General features: G+C 37.1%; 1 protein-coding gene and 1 pseudogene across 1 annotated transcript in view; one reads left to right on the plus strand and one right to left on the minus strand.

Annotated features, from left to right (window-relative positions):
* The window catches only part of SCAI (suppressor of cancer cell invasion), a 224,139-nt gene that overhangs the window by 200,910 nt on the left and 2,666 nt on the right, over nucleotides 1–20,563 (minus strand). The window lies entirely within an intron of this gene.
* On the plus strand, nucleotides 12,376–17,025 carry LOC143673515 (T-box transcription factor T pseudogene; annotated as a pseudogene).

The raw sequence follows: 20,563 nt of genomic DNA on the forward strand, positions 1-20,563 counted from the left end.
ACCAGAGGAATGCAAATTAAAGCCACATTGTGCTCCAGTAGTAAAGAAATCCAGATCTGTTTCCAATACCTTTCTTCAGTAGAAGGAACCAGAACTACTTAGAGAAATGGCTGATTTTACGTCTCAATCAGAAGATATACAAGATGAGCCTGGGATATCTTGTAGTGCCAAAAAATAAGGACGTGCTCAAAAAAGAAACAACAGCAAAGGAAAAATACCACAATTAGAGAGTTATATCAAAGGAACACAGGAGGGCGGGCCGCGGTGGCTCAGCGGGCAAAGTGCTTGCCTGCTGTGCCGGAGGACCTCGGTTCGATTCCCGGCCCCAGCCCATGTAACAAAAACGGAGAAACAGAATACAATAAAACAAGAAAATGTTTAAAAATGTTTCCCTTTCTTCCTTCCTTCCTTCCTTCTATCCTTCCTTCCTTCTCTCTGTCTTTCCTTTAAAAAAAAAAAAAAAAAAAAAAAAAAAAAGGAACACAGGAACCAACTGAAAGAGCTTCCAATGGCCCATTACCTTAGTCAATCACGAGAAAAACATCAGACAAGTCCCAATTGAGGTATATTCTACAGAATACTTGGCTAAAGAAAACTTGGCTAATACAACTTAAAACTGTCAAGATCATCAAAAACAAAGGAAGTCTGAGAAACTGTCACAGCCAAGAGGAGCTTAAGGAAGTATGAAAACTAAACCTAATATGAGATCCTGGAACAGAAAAAGGACATTTGGTAAAAATCAAGAAAATTGGAATAAAAAGTATGGACTTTGATAATTAAATATATAGATAAAATCTTTTTCTCTGTTCCTCTTGTTACATAGTTAATATTAAAAGAGATGTAGGGGTTATACAGGAGATTGCTTACCTACAGGTAGAATGCTTATTGTTATACAGGTAGAATGCTTACCTACCATATGGGAGACCAGGGTTAGATTCCCGGCCAAAGCACCCAAAACAAACAAACAAACAACAACAACAAAAACACTCATTAAAAGAGATGAGGAAGGGCAGGCAACAGTGGCTCAGTGGTAGAGTTCTCGCCTGCCATGCCAGAGACCTGGGTTCCCGATGCCTGCCCATGTTAAAAAAAAAAAAAAGAGAGAGAGAAAGAAATGAGGAAAATCCAGAAATATCCACAGGCGGTGTGCCCATGCAAAAAAAAAGAATCCAAAATCTAAGCCCTGGAAGTAACCGCCATTAATATTACAAAGCCACAGTTCTAAACTGTGTGCTTAGGCACCCCAAGGCACTACAGCACATTCACAAAAATGCTGCAGGATATTTTAAAATATCAAGGGAAGCACAGTGACATCTATAGGATAATATGCAAACTACAAGCTCTAAGTAGATCATTTTTAAGATAATTACTCTATATTCCTTTCAGTAATGTCAAATCTTCATGAGGTTGCTACATGAAAAGCAAACATCATGTGAAAATCCTCTTGGTACAGGAAATGAGGTGATGGTGTCCAATATTATCTCCAAGATTTGAGAAATTGTGCAATGCCCCACACTCCACTAGTACGTACTTGTGGTTACACCAGAATGAAATAAAAACACTTTTTTTTGTTTAAAAAAGTACCTCATAGCATTATTATACAGCTACCAAAATTACTAAAAATAAAAAATACCAAGTGCTGATAAGGACGTAGAGAAACTGGAATTCCTCAAACAAATAGCTGTAGAGAGTGTGAATTGGTACAAGCAGTTCAGAAAGTAATCATCTATATTTAGTTGACAATGACCCTTATGTATGACCCAGAAATTCTTTAGATATATACCCTAAAGAAACTCTTGTACATATATACCGGGAGATACATAAATAATGTTAGCACACAGAGAAAACAACAACAACAATATATATATATATATATATATATATATATGGAAAGAAAATAAAAACAAAAACAAAAAATAAATAATAATGTTTGTGGCTACACTGCTTGCAATTTAAAACAATTCTGTCTCTTATCCAGAGATAGGAGGATGGATAAACTGTACTACAGTCATATAATTGAATACTATATAAAAGTGAAAATGAATGGACTACATCTATATGCCATCAGCATGAATGAATCTCAAAAACCTAAAATTAAAAGAATAAAACAGACTACAGAAAAATGCATGCAATACTATTTCATATATACAAAGTTTAACAAATTTAAATCTCAAAAATACATTAACACAGTTACATTTGTATGTTATTGTATTGGTCAGGGTTCTCTAGAGAAACAGAATCAACAGGGAACACTCACAAATATAAAATTTGTAAAAGTGTCTCACATGACCATGGGAACGCAGAGTCCAAAATCCACAGGGCAGGCTGTGAAGCCGACAATTTCGATGGAAAGTTTGGACCAACTCCACAGGAGAGGCTCACCAGCCGAAGCAGGAAATAGAGCTTGTCTCTTCTGAATCCTCCTTAAAAGGCTTCCGGTGACTAGACTAAGCATTGTTCATTGCAGAAGAAATTCCCCTTTGGCTGATTACAAATGGAATCAGCTATGGATACAGCTGATGTGATCATGATCTAATTCCATGAAATGTCCTCATTGCAACAAACAGGCCAGCACTTGCCCAACCAGACAAACAGGTACCACCACTTGGCCAGGTTCACATATGAACCTGACCATGACAGTTATAAAACCATGAAAAAAATACAGTGGAATGAAAAATATCTAAAGCAGTGCTTTTCATTAACAGAAGAGGGAAGGTGGTACATGCCATAGAACAGAGGCATACAAAATTTCAAAGATATTGATAATACACTATTTGTTAATTTGGCTAGTTTGGTCAGTAGGAACAAAGACATTTATTTTATTATTCTACTTAAAAATTACAAGTTATATATGTTTTTACATGTTATATAACCTACATACAATAGATTTCATTAAAATATATAATTAATTTAAAATAAACATTCATTCATTTTTTTTTTTTTTTTTTTTAACATTCATTCATTTAACAGAATATTTAGTAGAACCTACTATGTTCCAGAAACTTTCTTAACTTTAGGAAAAACAAACATTCCTGCCATCTTGGAGTTACATTCTAGCAGAGGAAGGAAAGAAAGAAAGTAAAAATTAGAAGAAAATACATATGTGGTGGTTAGGTTTACGTGTCAACTTGGTCAAGTGAAGGCACCTAGTTCTATTGCTGTGGACGTGAACCAATGGCATGTGAGGCTAATCTGTTGCTGATTACATCTCCAGTCGGCTAGGAGGCATGCCTGCTGCAATGAATGATGTTTGACTTAATTGGCTGGATACTTAAATGAGAGCGCTCAACGCAGAACAGCCCAAGCAGCTCAGCATACCTCATCTCAACACTTGCAGCTCAGCAAGATGAGCAAGATGAGGTATGCTCATCTCAACATGCAGAAAGAAATCACCCTGGGGAAAGTTGCTGGAACCCAGAGGCCTGGAGAGAAAGCAAGCAGAGATCACCTTGTGCCTTCCCGTGTAAGAAAGAACCCCAGTTGAAAGTTAGTTGCCTTTCCTCTGAAGAACTATACATTTTAAACTAAATAAATCCCCTTTTGTTAAAAGCCAATCCATCTCTGGTGTGTTGCATTCTGGCAGTTGTGGCAGACTAAAACAACATATATATAAATTTTATTAATAAATGAAAAAGTACAGCAGTGAAAGGGATATCAGGAGTATAGGTTAGATTGAAGTATGAAATACTCACTGAATTTGAGATGTTTAAAATTTTTATTACAAAAAAATCTTATATTTTTATAACTGAGAAATCAGGAATTAAGGGATGATTTTGATTGCTGAATCATTATATATATACTCCTTTTTGTTTCTTGTATATTGGAGTAGACAGAGGGAAATACCTGAAACCTCTAAATTGTAATCCAGCTGCCGTGGCTCTGATAATTGTATAGCCCTTATCATCTGCCCCCGTGACTGTAAAAACGTTGTGACTAAACCTTAATTTGTACCCAGTTATCCAGTTTTTCAAATTTAGAGTCTTGTAATCACTAAAGACAGCCCCTAATGTTTATTAATGAAGAATCTTGGGTCAGCCCAGAACTAACCAAGTCAAAAGTTATCTTCATAACTGAGACTGGATCTAACCAAAATGGGACTGCTTGACATGCGCAGTAGTTTAAACTTTAACCTACAAGTCTCCCATACCTCGTTATAACATTCTGCCATTTTCTTACCTGTGATTAAGCATGTATTCAATCTACGCATGCTCAATAATTAGATCACCTCTAACTACATCATCTGGGGCCACTGTAATCATTATCCTAAACTCTGCCCATCTTTTTGGCTAATAAAACTATCAGAATTACTACAGTTCAGGGAGATAGACTTTGGGCTAATAGGCCATCTGCTCTTTTACAACACAACACACCTAGTAATGAACTCTTTCTCTCTGTGGAATCCCTATATCTCAGGAATTAGTTTTTAAGTGCATCAACTAAAAGAATCCACAGCCTGTCTGGTAACATTTTTACCAATTTATGAGATACTACAAAAACATAAGTGATTAAACCATGAACAATGTATTGATAGAAACCCTTTTCTGCTTTCAGTATTCTTGAGATTGTCAAGTAGACAATCTATCAAAAGTTCTCAAACTGTAGCTGGAGTCCAGGGTTCAATTCCCAGTGCCCGCTCAAGTAAAAAATTCTCAAACTGTAAAAAAATATTTAGCATATCTAGTGCTTTAAAAATATCTGTTGAACAAATTCTTTTTCACATAAAAATCTATCCTAATCATTTCATTTTGGGGGCTAGCATTTTCCATGAATGATTAAACTAATTTTTAAAAGGAATTTATGAAGATGAATGGCTGAACTCTAATTTATTCTTTCATCTATTTACTTCTTTATCTAGTGTCAATTTTCAAACAGACCAACTTATTTCACAAACTGTAATGGATAAAGTAATCTGAAATATGAGAGAAAAACCTTTATGTGACTGAATAAAAGACTGCATTCCTGAAGCTGAAGATGGTCTTCATTCAGTAATAAAAAATTACATGTTCATCATCTAGTCTAACAGATGTGGCCTGATATCCAACAAACTTAAGTAGCCTCACATTTCTGACTTCAAATTTTGGATCTAACATTCTTGCAATAGAACAAACTATCTAGAAGGAAAATTCTTTTCATTCTGTTTTTTTTTTTAACTTCCTATTTCCTACTCCTACCCCATCCCCTGGAAAACTATAATCTAGATTCTGATTCCATGAATGTGCTTTTCATTCATAATGTTTCTTTGATAATTAAAAGTAATAATGCAAACCACAATGAGATCTCTCACACCCACCAAAATGACCATTATCAAAAAAAACAGAAAATGACAAGTGCTAGAGAGGATGTGGAGAAAGAGGCACACTCATTCATTGTTGGTGGGAACGTAAAATGGTGTGACAGCTCTGGAAGGCAGTCAGGTGGTTCCTCAGGAAGCTAAGTATAGAATTTCCATATGATCCAGCAATCCCATTACTAGGTTTTATATTCAGAGGAACTGAAGGCAAGCATACAAACAGATATCAGTACACCGATGTTTATAGTGGCATTATTTACAACTGCAAACAGATGGAAACAGCCCAAAATGTCCATCAACAGACAAGTAGCTAAAGAAACCATTAAAAAGAGGAATTTAATAAGTTACTAGTTTGCAGTTCTAAGGCTGAGATAATGTCCCAATTATCTCAAAACAAACAAACCATGGTATATACATATGATGGAATATTACGCAGCTATAAGACAGAATAAAGTTATGAAGCATGTAACAACATGGATGAATCTTGAGGACATTATGCTAAACGAAATTAGCCAGAAACAAAAGAATAAATACTGTATGGTCTCACTAATATGAACTAACATTAATGAGTGAACTTGGAGAGTTAAAGTTAAGAACACAGGTTATCAGGAGATAGAAAGACGGTCGAGATTGGGCATTTCATGCCAAAGGAGTACAGAATGTACAACAGGACTAAAAATTCAAAAATAGATAGCACAATACGATCTGATGGTAACACAATAACATAAGGACACTAAATGAAGCTAAATCTAAGTATAGTTGAAGAAGAAGGGCTGGGAGCATGTATGACACAAGAAGGAAAGACAGAGGATAAAGACTGAGATGGTATAATTTCGGTATGCCTAGAGTGGACCATGATGGTGTTTAAATGTACAAATATAAGAATGTTTTTGCATGAGGGAGAACAAATGAATGTCAACATTGAAAGGTTTTGAAAATGGGATAGTATATAGGAAAACAATACAATCAATATAAGGTAGGATCTATAGTTAACAGAAACATTGTAATATGCGTCCATAAATCAATATACCAAAACTAAATGTCAATAAGCAAAGGATATAGGGGAGGAGTATGGGATTTGTTTTTTTACAGAGGAGAAGGAAATGTCCCCATAAAGATTGTGGCAAGAACCACTGATTTTTTTACTTTTAGGTTGGATTATATGATGTGTGAAGAAAGCTGTTTAAAAATGAACAGAGAGATACAAGGGCTAGAGAAAATATGCAGAAAAAGATGTACCTATTCACTGTTGGTAGGGAAGCTGAGAGGTGCGGCACCTTTGCAGGGCAGTGTGGTGGTTGCCAGGGTGCATGGGGTGGGGTTGCCATACAATCCTGCAACCCCCGTTGCTAGGTATATTCCTGCAGAAACTGAGAATGGGGACACTAATGGACATCTGCACACTGGTGTTTATGGCAACAGTGTTTTCGATTTGCAATGGATGGAGTGACCTAAGGATACAACAACTGAGGAATGGGAGGGGAAACTGTTGATATATATATACACTGGACTACTATGCAGCTGCAAAAAGAAATGAAGTTGTGAGGCATGCAACCCAGGTGAGTGAACCTTAAGGACTATGTTGAACGAAATGTCAGAAACAAAAAGACAAATATTATCATGCCTCACTCATATGGACTAACTATAAATATAAACTCAGAATTGAAGTCATGAGCATGGATTATAGGTTGGGGCCTATTGTAATGAGTCATAAACTATAAGCTCCTACAGCAGTCACATCTATTCTTGAGTTATAATTGTTATTTCTAAATTCTGAGATACTGAGCCATTTGTATATAACCTAGTTTTTCCTTGAAACTTTGGGTATTTGTATGATACCCAAGACTCAGAGTTAAAGCTCTGAAGCTATGAAAGTCAGCATGACTCCATACAGCTAATGTTAAAAAAGTTGAAAAAGGGATCAGACTTCAACTAGAGATATGCATGAAGCTGATCTTGATAGGACTAAGGTAAATCAGAAATAGGGTAAAGGATGATACGGTCTATATTTTTAAATTTCAACTTGTTTGTGAGACCAAAGGAAGAGATATTCTTTGGTGCAAAATTTATGTTATGGTTAGTGTTTTGTCTAATTTAACCTGAATGGTCAGTTTACTTGAACACCATAAGTACATGGAATTCTGAATAGGGCGTGAGATCTTGCTAGTTTGTACATGTTATTGTGATGCTCTATATATCCCAGAGTAATTTGGGCAGAGAATGAAATAGTATTTGCAAAGTCCCCTTGCGGCACTGGGAAGAAAAGAAGAAATATTAAACTTCCCTATCTGGGGAATTACCGATGATCTCACAAACTTTGGAGGCAACCAATTCAATAGGCTGAGCCCCTGATCTCGGAACTCACCCCTATGAAACTTATTCCTGCAAAGAAGAAGCTAAGCCTACTGTGCTGGTTTGAAAGGACGTAGGTCCCCTAGAAAAGCCATGTATTAATCAAAATTCCATTTCGTAAAGGCAGGATAATCCCTATTCAATACTGTGTTTGAATCTGTAATTAGATCATCTCCCTGGAGATGTAACACAATCAAGAGCGCTTGTTAAACTGGATTAGGTGATGACATGTCTCCACCCATTTGGTTGGGTCTTGATTAGCTTCTCAAGTCCTATAAAAGAGGAAACATTTTAGAGAATGAGAGAGCGGAGAACAACATAGCCACGAGAAGCAGAGAGTTTACCAGCCAGTGACCTTTGGAGATGAAGAAGGAAAATGCCTCCCGGAGAGCTTCATGAAACAGGAAGCCAAGAGAAGCTAGCAGATGACGCTGTGTTCGCCATGTGCCCTTCCAGATGAGAAAGGAACCCTGACCGTATTCACTATGTGCCTTTCCAGATGAGAGAGAAACTCTGACTGTGTTTACCATATGCCCTTCCACTTGAGAGATAAACCCTGAACTTCATTGGCCTTCTTGAACCAAGGTATCTTTCTCTGGATGCCTTTGATTGGACATTTCTATAGATTTGTTTTAATTGGGACATTATCTCAGCCTTAGTACTGCAAACTAGCAACTTATTAAATTCTTCTTTTTAAAAGCCATTCCGTTTCTGGTATATTGCATTCTTGCAGCTAGCAAACTAGAACACCTACTTATAGTTATGCCTAAGAGTTACCCCTAGAGAATCTCTTCTGTTGCTCAGATATAGCTGTTCTTCCTAAGCCAACTTGGCAGGTGAACTCACAGCCCTTCCCCCCTAAGTAGGACATGACTCCCAGGGGTGTAAATCTCCCTAGCAATGTGGGACATTACTCCCGGGGATGAGTTGGGACCCAGCATCAGGGATTCAAAAAGCCTTCTTAACCAAAATGGGGAAGAGAGAAATGAGACAAAATAAAGTTTTACTGGCTGAGATATTTCAGAGTTGAGAGGTTATCCTGGAGGTTATTCTTATGTATTATGTCCATATCCCTTTTTAGTTTGTGGTATATTGGAGTGGCTAGAGGGAAGTATCTGAAACAGTTGAATTGTACTCCAGTAGCCTTTATTCTTGAAGATGATTGTATAACTATATAGCTTTTACAATGTGACCATGTGATTGTGAAAACCTTGTGGCCGACTCTCCCTTTATGCAGGGTATAGGCAGATGTGTTAAAAAAAATAAGGATAAAAATAAATAAATAATGGGGGGGGTAAGGGGGTAAAAAAAATAGGTAGATTGCAATACTAGTGGTTAATGAGAGAGAGGGGTAAGGGGTATAGGATGTATGGTTTTTTTCTTTTTATCTTTATCTGGAGTGGTATAAATGCTCTTAAAAGGATCACGGTGATGAATACACAACTATGTGATGGTATTGTAAGCCATTATTTTATACTTTGGATGGGCTATATGGGCATGAAGATATCTTAATAAAAAATATTTTTTAAAAAAAAGTAATAATGCATGCAGGTTACCCAAAACAAGTACTTTTAAATAATTTTCTGAGCCTGTGGAGAGGAATGTCTGATAAAACTACATAACCTCAGTTGAAGGAACTGGTAAACACATGGAAAATAATGGTTTTAGAAGTCTGAGGAAGATTTTTTTAATTAAACAACCTCAACAAGGATTGTTTTCATTTCATTTATGGGAACATTAATAAACTGTCTTAGGAAATTATATCCACTAAAGGTTTTAAAAATAATTTCAATGTCACTATTTTAGACTGAACAGAAAAATATTATGGAACCAGACAATCTGTGCACAGTCTAACTGTACCACTTCCTAGCTGTGTTACTTTGGGTAAGTCACTTCACTTTTCTGAGACTCAGTTTCTATATTCACAAAATGGAAATAATACCACCTATCTTCTAATGAGGTAAATGCACAAACCTAATCTGCTAATCAGCACTACCAGCTTGTGGATTAAGTTTCCTTTGGTAGTTCCTTCCTACATTTAGTTCAATACTAGCTAATATTCTACGTTATGCAATCAACCCAAACGCTAAATAATTAAGAGTGTAAAAAAATGCATAGTGTCCCTGGCAGCGGCATGGGAGATGACTCTCAGGGATGAGCCTGGCCCTGGCACCATGGGATCAACAATGCCATCCTGACCAAAAGGGGAGAAATAAATGTAACAAATAAGGTATCAGTAGCTGAGAGAGTTCAAGTAGAGTCAAGAGGGTACTCTGTAGGTCACTCTTACACAAGCTTCAGCTAGACATTGCTACCTATCATAACTTGCCAAACCCCAACCAAAACCATTCCTGCCAATCCTAAAGAATACCTAGGGCAATATATAAGATTCTACAAAGGTTCCATGCACTAGGGTAACTTTCAGAATCCTACAATCTCCAGATGGGTCCCTGGACCAGGTAAGCCCTGAAACCCAAAGAGGCCAGCGTCTCCAAAACATCAACTAATTCCATTCCCCTATCCCATATTATCAACAGTCCTTTCCAACATAAAAAAGTTAGAATGGATATAGCCCAAAAACCCCTTAAGAGTGGGAGAAAGATTAAAGGTAATGGTGGAGTTATACAGAGAAGGTAGGGTTTAACAAATGAGTATGATTGCTGGACCTAGTTATTGATAAGGAGGCTCAGCTACACTGATGAATCTGGCTATTATCTATTTGCCTCCTAAAGGAGTCTAACACTACTATTTTATTTTGATTTGTGTTGAAATTCAGAAATTTTTAAAGTAGAGGATTTTTAATATCAATATCATTGTTTCTGTTAAATGAAAGTATAGTTTGATGGAACATGAAAAAAGACCAAGATGAAATTTTTTTTTCCTCCCCTGCTTTAAAATGTAGCAGTTTCCTAGTTACTTTATTTTGGAACACTACTGTTAAATATGTGTAAAGTCATTGACTTTCCAGTCTGCCTTGTCCACAGGATATTAAAAGGTTAGGGTGAAGTTTAGCCATCTTACTTGGCTTTTTATTATTAACATGGCATATTAAAGTAGATCCCTTTAAGAAGACAACTAAATATTATGTACAAAATGTAACATTGATAGGCTAATAAAGATGATTGAAGCCCATCCTTATAAAAAAAAAAGATAGACAAGGGAGTTTCGGGAGTTGATGGAAATGTTCTGCCCCTTCATGGCAGTAGCAGTTAAAAGAATCTATACATGTGCTCAATTTCATAGAACTATACACACACAAATAAAAGTCAATTTTACTGTATGTTAATTTTAAAAATAAAATTTAAAAAATTAAGTCAACGAGGGAAAACTATTCTTTAGAGAAGTATTTCATCTAATAATAAGGAAAAAATGAGAGAACTAGAATACCACCATTTGGGACCCCTAATGAAATTAAAAATCTAGACACTGTTTACTATCAGTTACTAACATCAAAAAAAAAAAAAGAGAAGTCTTGATGGATGTATACACACCTCTTATGAAGTATTCTTCCAAAAAATAAGTCAAACCTGAATCTCATCAAATCTCTATAACTGGATCTAACTACCAATTCTCAAGACATGCAGGGAATAGAAACATGCGAGATGATACTATGGGAACAGGTGCCAGTTGGTCAGTGTGGAAGAAGAGAATTTGGGGAAGTGATGGAAATGTTCTATATTATGGTTGTAGTGGTGATTATGCAACTGCATGTATTTGTCAAAATTCAAAGAACTGTATATTAAAGTAGGTGAATTTTACCAAATGCAAATTATATTTCAATTGTTTCAAATTAGTAAAATATTCAAACTGTGGGAAATTCTTAACAAAGAAAATGTTTTCTTCAACAAATAAACAGCTGGAAAATAAGAAGCAGTGGGAAAACTGCAGATTAAAAAAGACTTAAGATCTAATCAACCAATTTCAAGGCATGAACTTTATCTGGGTACTAATTTGAACAGACACTTTTTTTTTTTTTTTCTTTACATGGGCAGGCTCCGGGAATCGAACCTGAGTCTCCGGCATGGCAGGGGAGAATTCTGCCACTGAGCCACTGTTGCCCACCCTTGAACAGATACTTTTTAAAATATGATTAGCCAACTAGAGAAATTTGAACCCTGATTAGACATATAATGACTTTAAGGGAATATTGTTATTTTTTAAGTTGTTGTTAATGGTATTATGGTTAAACTTTTTTTAAAAAGTCCTTATCTTTCAGTAATATATACTGAAATAATAATAGGTAAGTAATACCATATACAGAATAAGCTTCAGGTGGAGTAAGGGGTATATAGACGTAACAGAATTGAGTCAGTAATTTTTGAAGCTGGATGATGAAAAAGTATTGCAGTACTTTAAAATTCGATATTAGAAAAATAAATTAAAAAATAAATAAATATTTTAAAAAACAGAACTGGCATCTTGGAGGCTAGCCTGCTTAACCTTCCACTGGCTACTCCAAGCATTTCACCCTCCATGAAACCCTTGAATTAGTCCTAAGGAACCTTTGCACTCTTTTTGAACACTCTTGAAAATCACTGCTAGAGCTATTCAAGGTTTTATTCTTGAATAAAATATCACCAACAAAATGTTGCCTACTTTGTGCAGCCCTTGGAGGGCAGTGCAGTGGTTCCACAGAAGGCTACAGGTGGGATAGTAGTATGATCCTGCTACCCCACTGCTAAGTATATACCTGGAGGAACTGAGTGTGGAGACTTGACTAAACACTGGGGTTTATGGCAGCAGTGCTCATGACTCAAAAAGGGATGGAGGATGGGCCATCCCGCCAGGCCAGAGAACCGGGTTTGATTCCCAGAACCTGCCTATGCATTGAGAAAAAAAAAATGGATGGAGGTGGCCTAAGGCTACAACAACTGAGGAATGGAAGGGGGAACTGTGGTAGATACATGTAAGGGACTAACTATAATATTAAAACTCAGAGAATTGAAGTTGTGAGCATGGGTTATCAGGTTGGGGCCTACTGTAAAGGGTCCTAGATTGTAAAGTCTTATAGCAGTCACATATATTCTGAAGTTGTAACTGTTATTTCTATATTCTGAGATACTGAGCTGTTTGTATATTGCCTGGTCATTCCCAGAAACTTCGGGTATTTATGTGACACCTGAGACTCAAAGTTTGAGCTCTGAAACTATGAAAGTCAGCACTACCCCATAAAGGAACTGTTTAAAAAGTTGAAAAAGGGATCAGGCTTTAACTAGAGATATGAATGAAACTGATCTGGACAGGACTGAGGTAGATCAGAATATAGGGTAAAGGATGTGTTCTAGTTTGCTAGCTGCTGGAATGCAACACACCAGAGATGGATTGGCTTTTTTAAAAAAAGGGGATTTATTTCGTTAGTTCTTCAGAGGAAAGGCAGCTAACTTTCAACTGAGAGTCTTTATTACGTGGGAAGGCACAACATGGTCTCTGCTGGCCTTCTCTCCAGGCCTCTGGGTTCCAACAACTTTCCACGGGGTGATTTCTTTTTGCATCTACAAAGGCCTGGGCTGAGGTGCGAGTGCTGAGATGAGGTATTCTGAGCTGCTCGGGCTGTGCTACGTTGAGCTCTCTCATTTAAGCACCAGCCAATTAAATTGAACATCATTCATTACAGCAGGCACACCTCCTAGCCGACTGCAGATATAATCAGGCACAGATGAGGTTCATATGCCACTGGCTCATTTCCACAGCAACTGATGTAGGCAACTTCACCTGGCCAAGTTGACAACTGAATCTAACAACCACAGGATGATACGGTCTATATTTTAAAATTTCAACTACTGTGTGAGACCAAAGGGAGTGATGCTTATTTGGTGCAAAATTTATATTTTGGGTAGCACATCATTTAATTTAACTTGTATGGTCAGTTTAGTTGAACACCATAACTACATGGAATTATAAATACAGCATGAGATCTTGTTGGTTTGTACAGATTAATATGATGCCCCAATATGTCCCAGAATAATCTGGGCAGTGAATAAAGACGTACTTGCAAAGTCCCCTTGGGGACTGGGGAGAAAGGAAGAAATAATCAACTTCGCCATCAGAATTCCTGATATTCTCACAAGCAGTAGAGACAACCAAATCAATAGGCTGAGACTGAACTTGGGGTTCACCCCTATGAAACACATTCCTGCAAAGGACAAGCTAAGCTTACTCAAAATTAGGCATAAGAGTCACCCCAGAGAACCTCTTTGGTTGCTCAGATGTGGCCTCTCTGTCTAAGCCAACTTGGCAGGTGAACTCACTGCCCTCTACCCTATGTGGGACATGACTCCCAGGAGTGCAAATCTCCCTGGTAATATGGGACAGAACTCCCAGGATAAACCAGAAGCCAGTATCATAGGATTGCGAAAGCCTTCTTTACCAAAAGGGGGAGAAAAACGAGACAAAGTTTCACTGGCTGAGTGATTTCAAACAGTTAAGGGGTTATCCTGGAGGTTATTCTTGCACATTATATAGATATCCTTTTTTAGTTTATGGTGTATTGGAGTGGCTGGAAGTACCTGTAACTGTTGAGCTGTGTTCCAGTAGCCTTGATTCTTAAAGATAATTGTGTAACGATATAGCTTTTTTTTTTAATTAAAAAAAAGATTAACTAACACAACATTTAGAAATCATTCCATTCTACATATGCAATCAGTAATTCTTAATATCATCACATAGATGAATGATCATCATTTCTTAGTACATTTGCATCGATTTAGAAAAAGAAATAGTAAGACAACAGAAAAAAGAAATAAAATGATACTATAGAGAAAAAAATAAATACAAAAAATATATATAAAAAAACACACAAACGAAAAAAAAAACTATAGCTCAGATGCAGCTTCATTCAGTGTTTTAACATAATTACATTACAATTAGGTAGTACTGTGTTGTCCATTTTTGAGTTTTTGTATCTAGTCCTGTTGCACAGCTTGTACGATATAGCTTTTACAATGTAACTGTGTGATTGTGAAAACCTTGTGCCTGATGCTTCTTTTATCCAGGATATGGACAGATGAATAAAAAAATACAGATAAAAATATATACATAATGGGGGATAAGGGGTAAAATAAAAATTGAGTAGATTGCAATACTAGTGGTCAATGAGAGGGAGGAGTAAGGAGTATGGGATGTATGAGTTTTTTTCTGGAGTGATGCAAATGTTCTAAAAATGATTGCGGTGATGAATACACAACTATGTGATGATATTGTGGGCCACTGATTGTACACCATGTATGGACTGTGTGTGTGTGAAGATTTGTCAATAAAAATGTTTAAAAAAACAAAATGTTGCCTACTTTGACCATGCTACGTTGGCCCCTGCAGAATCAGCTTTCACAGAACTGAATTTTGGCATCATGTGTTAGGTTTTCACTGGCACATGTTACAAGAAATAGATTATCAAAACCACTGCATTTGCTACAGAGATGTTACTAAGGCAAACATGATCATAAAAAAAACTCTGTAACTAGAGGATATTCTTGTTTTGCAGCACAGACTGGCAAATCTTCCTTCAATTTTCCATATAACTACCCCCAGAATCTCAATTTCTCACAAAAGAGTACAGTGATATATCTCCTGTCTGATGATTACCATGAGAAAAACACTGTAGTAGGTGGATATTACTGCAAAGAAAGAGATAACACCTTACGAACAGGTGTCAAAAAGACAAAAAGCAGTTCAGTCTGTTTCCACACCCAGGCTACTGTAAACTCTGTTGACAAGGGTCATCATTTCAAAGGATTACACATGCATCAAAACTTATTAAATTGTGTATTTTAAATATGTGGTTTATTATATGTCAATTATACCTCAATAAAGCTGCTAAAAAATAAAAGAATGGACAGGCTACTCTAGTGGGAGCTACCCTACCCCTCCCCGCTAAATCTCCATCCTCACTCTTCTTCCAGGTCCGCTGCCCTTTTCCTTGGAAGATTGGCTGTCAGGTGTAGTAGAAGGTATATCTTGGATAGCAAGCTGGGACTTTGCCGGGCCGTGGGGAGGGTTCAGGAAGGAGAATGAGCTCCTTGCCGCTGAGGGTTCAGGAAAGAGCCCACAGTACCAAGTAGACCATCTGCTGAGTGCTAGGGAGAGCAAACTGCAGGCAGGCAGCGAGAAGGGGGCCACCACGGAGCGTAAGCTGCGCATCTGCCTGGAGGGGCACGAGCTGTGTCTGCACTTCAATGAGCTCACCAACGAGTTGGTACAAAAAACAAACAGATGATGCTCCCAGTGCTGATGGTCAAAGCATCTGGCTTGGGCTCCAATGCCATGTACCCCTTCTTCTGAGACTTCATGGCTGCCAACACCCACCACTGAAAGGACGTGAACAGGGAGTGGGTGCCAGCAGCCAAGCTCCAGCCACAGATGTCCTGATGTACTCGTGCCCCACTGTGTCTTCATCCACCCGACTGGCCCAACTTCTGGGCCCACTGCATGAAGGTGCCCCTCTCCTACAGCAAAGTCAAACTCACAAACAAGCTCAATGGCAGGGGCTAGACCCTGATGAACTCCTTACATAAATCTGAACCCCTCATTGACATAGCGTGGGTTGAGAAGCCTCAACAGATAATCACCAGCCGTTGTTTTCCTGTGACCCAGTTCACAGTGATGACAGCTTACCAGAATGAGACCACAGCTCTTATAATAAAATTCAATCTATTTGTAAAACCTTTCCTTGGTGCAAAGGAAAAAAGCGATCACAAAGATGTGCCAGAAGAACCCAAGGACAACTAGCAAGCTGGGTATTCTCAATGCGGGTGGCTTATTCCTGGCACAATTCCACTCCACCCACCTGCCAGCACCCATCCCTACCCCTCAGTTTGGAGGTCCTTTCTCACTGTTCTCCCCGCATGTCTGTGAAAGATACCCCGCTTGGAGGAACCACCACTCAACCCCTAACCCCAGTCCGCATACTCATCGAAACAACTCTCCAACCTGTTCTGATAATTCATCTGCATATGAGTCCATGCTCCAATCTCCTGAAAATTTGTCCTGCCTCAGCATGCTTGCCCATCCCACTATATTGCCCATGAGTCACAGCCAGGGTCCACCTACTGGTTCTAATCAGTACTTCCACGTGTTGCTGGTGAGTAACGGCACCATCATACCTGGCTACCAGACTCCAGGATGTCCAATGGGCTGGCTGCACCATTTCTTCAAGGCTCTATGGTCCACTACGCAGTACTCGCCTACACCATCTCATCTTCCTCCTTCTCGGGGTCCCCGCTGTAAGAAGCGGCGCCACAGCCACAGACATTTCTGACAGCCAATACGATGCCTTGGAGCAAGTCCGCCTTCTAGCCTCAAGGACACCTATGTCACTACCCTCCAGGTTAATTACAGCCCTTTTCCTAGAAGATGCAGACTGTTTTGCTGTGGCACCCAAGTATTGACTTGATTGATCTATTAATAAGGTACAAAATGACAGTCATAGGGCAAGGGAAGGAAATAAAGTTTTTGAACTTTATCTGCAATAAGAGAAGGAATACACATTCTATTTATCAAACACAACAGAACAAAAACAACACCCCATCACCCACTTCCCCATTATTTGCACTAGCAGTTTAGTCCTGAGTTGTTTATATGCTATGGGTGAATTTAAGTTTGAAAACAGTATGTTCACTGTTATTCACAATAATATAAATTGCTTGGTAGATTTCAGAAACTTAATTATTGTTTCATACAGCACATAGATGACTTTGGCACACCAGAATTTATAAACTGCACTGGTCCTACTATAGTGAGATAAAAAGTATATTCCACTCTATTCCTTGCTGCTTTGGAATGGTTTTCCAGTTCCTTTTGTGATAATTACTGGAGTTAGAGGTAAACTGTTACAGGCAGAACCAATCTAAAGACAACAGAAATTAGGTGAAATGAAAATTTGCTCTTACTGCTAGAAAGTGTGTTGTTTGAGCAGATGTTTTATTTTCTTGTATTGTTAAACCTAGAGCTGTTCAGAGGATTTTTCTTCTGACAAAGTAGCCAAAGACAATCAGCAGAAAGCATTTTTTGCTAAATAAAGATGACATGCAAAAATTAAATGAATGAATGAATGAATGACAATACCAAGTTTTGACAACAATGTCGAGCAAACAAAATCCTCTATACTGCTCCTGAGAATGCAAAATGGTACAGCCCACTTTGGAAAACAGATTGCCATTTTCTTGCAAAGTTAAACATATATTTATGATAAGTCTCAGCAAGTCCACTCCTAGGTATTTACTCAAGAGAAATGAAAACTTATGTCCACATAAAGACTTGTACTCAAATGTTCATAGCAGTATATATATAATAGTCATACCCTAGAAACAAGACAAATGCCCATCAGCTGGTGAATGGATAAACAAATTGTAGTAAAATCATAAAATGGAATGCTCCTCAGCAACAAAAAGAAATTAACTTTAGTTAAGGCAATAATATGAGTGAATCTCAAAAATATCACTCCAAGTGCAGGAAGCTACATGTAAGACTATCTACCATATGATTCCACTTATATGAAATTCTATAAAAGGCAATCTAATAGTGATAGAAAAAAAATCTATCAGTGATTTCCAGGGCCTTGACTGCAAAGGGCTGCAAAGGGCTGTTCAACAAAATATTTGTCAAAATTCACCAAATGGTATACTTAAAATTGGCAAATTTTATTGTATGGAAATAATACCTCAATAAAGCTGATTTTTTTTTTAAAGACCAGAGGGAAAAGGGAAAAAAAAAATTTAATGATAGTTACTGCCATCATTTATTGAGTACTTTATGTATGTCAGATAACTGACATACATTATTTTACATGCATTATTTCAATGAATCTTCTCAATAAGTCATAATACAATGAGTCAATAAGTATAACTAACAATGCTTAAGTGTGAATAGGGTTGAAAGGGGAAGACTAGGGTTGTGCATGTCAGTAGGAGGAAAGCTAGAGGATAAAATATGGAAGTGTAAAACATAGCAAAACCCATAGTGGATGAGGACTGTGGTTAATTGTACAAAAATAAGAAAGTTCTTATATGAACTAGAACAAATGTACATTGCTGTTACAAGGTGTTAATAATAGGGTGTATATGGGAAAAAATACAATCAATGCAACCTAAGGACTATAGTTAACAGCGATATTGTAATATTTTTTAGCAATTCTAACAAAGGCACTATACCAAAGCTAAAGGTCGAAAGTAGGAGGCTATAAGGGCTATGGGATTTTTTTTTCTAGAGAAGTGAGAACGTTCTCATACTGATTGTAGTAGTGAATGAATAACTATGTGATTGTGATTATACCAAGGGCCACTGATTGTATACTTTAGATGGATTGTATGGTGTTTAAAAAAAAAAGTATCTCAGCCACTAAGTAATGTCTATCACAAGGAATGACATCGACTTCCTTAAAATAAAAATCATACTTTTGTCAACTGTTTTCCAAAATGTAATGGGTTATAAATAATCAAGAACTCTAAAGAGTAGGCCAACTCAGTTCTATACTTATGGCCACATTCAACAACTAATTCAATTTGAAGGGTTCAACAGGAAGTTATCATATCATTTGATCATCTGATATGAGCATTTCTATGGTCACATATATTATGATATGCATACTAATAGCCATAAAAATTTCTGGCTGCAACCATCACATCCATTCTCTATAATCCATCTTAACAGCCTTTATTGCCTATTTTGTTTTTTGTTTTTTTCTTTTTAGAGTAATTTCAGAACTATTCTCTAAGAAGAATCTTGGCCCTGTACACAGAATCTCTTAAGAGGTGTATACTGACTGTCTAGTAAGGTTAAATCCTGACCTGATCAGGATCTAACCTTAATCAAACATACAAAATATGTGCCCTTGTGATTCTTGATTCAAACTGTAAACTTAAACTTACTGCATTATACTTATCAAAACCTGGTTACAAAACCTACAAATACTCTGATACATATTTTTAAATTTTCACTTAAAAACCTGTTATAAAAAATAATACTTATAAAGAATTATTTAAGGACTCATTATTCATTAATTCAAGAAACTGTTTTCTACATCATACTCATATTGTAGGTGCTAAGGATAAGCGCGAATAAAACATGCAGAGTCCCTGCAGTTATTCAACCCTCTTTACCTCTGGACCCAGAACCATCAGAGAGCTACATACTTAAATCACATTGTTTAGGCCCTTTGGAGAATGTCTGCATTGACACAACTCAGATCAAGAAAAATCAGAAGCAATATTAAAAGCTCACTACTATAAAGACCAATGAAATTTCTCTCAGATAAGTTGTGCTTCTCTTGAACATATGTTTGATTTTATAGACACTATGGATCTACAAATTCAACATTTTCTCCTTTGCTTTGCTCTACGAAACTCAGAACCAAATATGAAAGCTACCTTTAGGAATAAGTACTTATTGCCACTGGTTTAACTTCATTATTCTTCTCCCATTTTTTCTTTGCCCTGATATCTTTATTTTTAATCTCCTAAACTGTATATATTTTGAAAAGACATAGGGAATAAAAGGTATTTGATAGGGGTTTTTTAACCTAAAATTTATTGAGCACTTTACATGTGCTATGTACATACTATGTACTTTACAGATTCTATGACAGTTATATTATTATTACTTCCATTATATAGATGAGGAAACTGAGACTCAGAGAAGTTTATTAACTTGTATATGATATCACAAGTAGTATGTGACAGCGCTGACAGTTAAAGTCAGCCCAAACCATTTCATACAGGTAAATGTATAGGTCATCATGGGCACAAATAAGGTAGAACAGAGGAAGGAGAGGAGGAGGGTGAGGATAAAGTCTTTACTAAGGAAGTGATGTTTGGTCTGAATCTTAAGAATGAAACTTGTCAAGAACTAAGGTGCAAGTATTCCAGAGAAAAAGAGAAATTGTATGCAAAATGCAAAGCAAAGAGAGAACATAGCAAGTTTTGGGACTGG

This window comes from Tamandua tetradactyla, chromosome 2 (genome assembly GCF_023851605.1).
Source record: "Tamandua tetradactyla isolate mTamTet1 chromosome 2, mTamTet1.pri, whole genome shotgun sequence".
NCBI classification, from domain to species: Eukaryota; Metazoa; Chordata; class Mammalia; order Pilosa; family Myrmecophagidae; genus Tamandua; species Tamandua tetradactyla.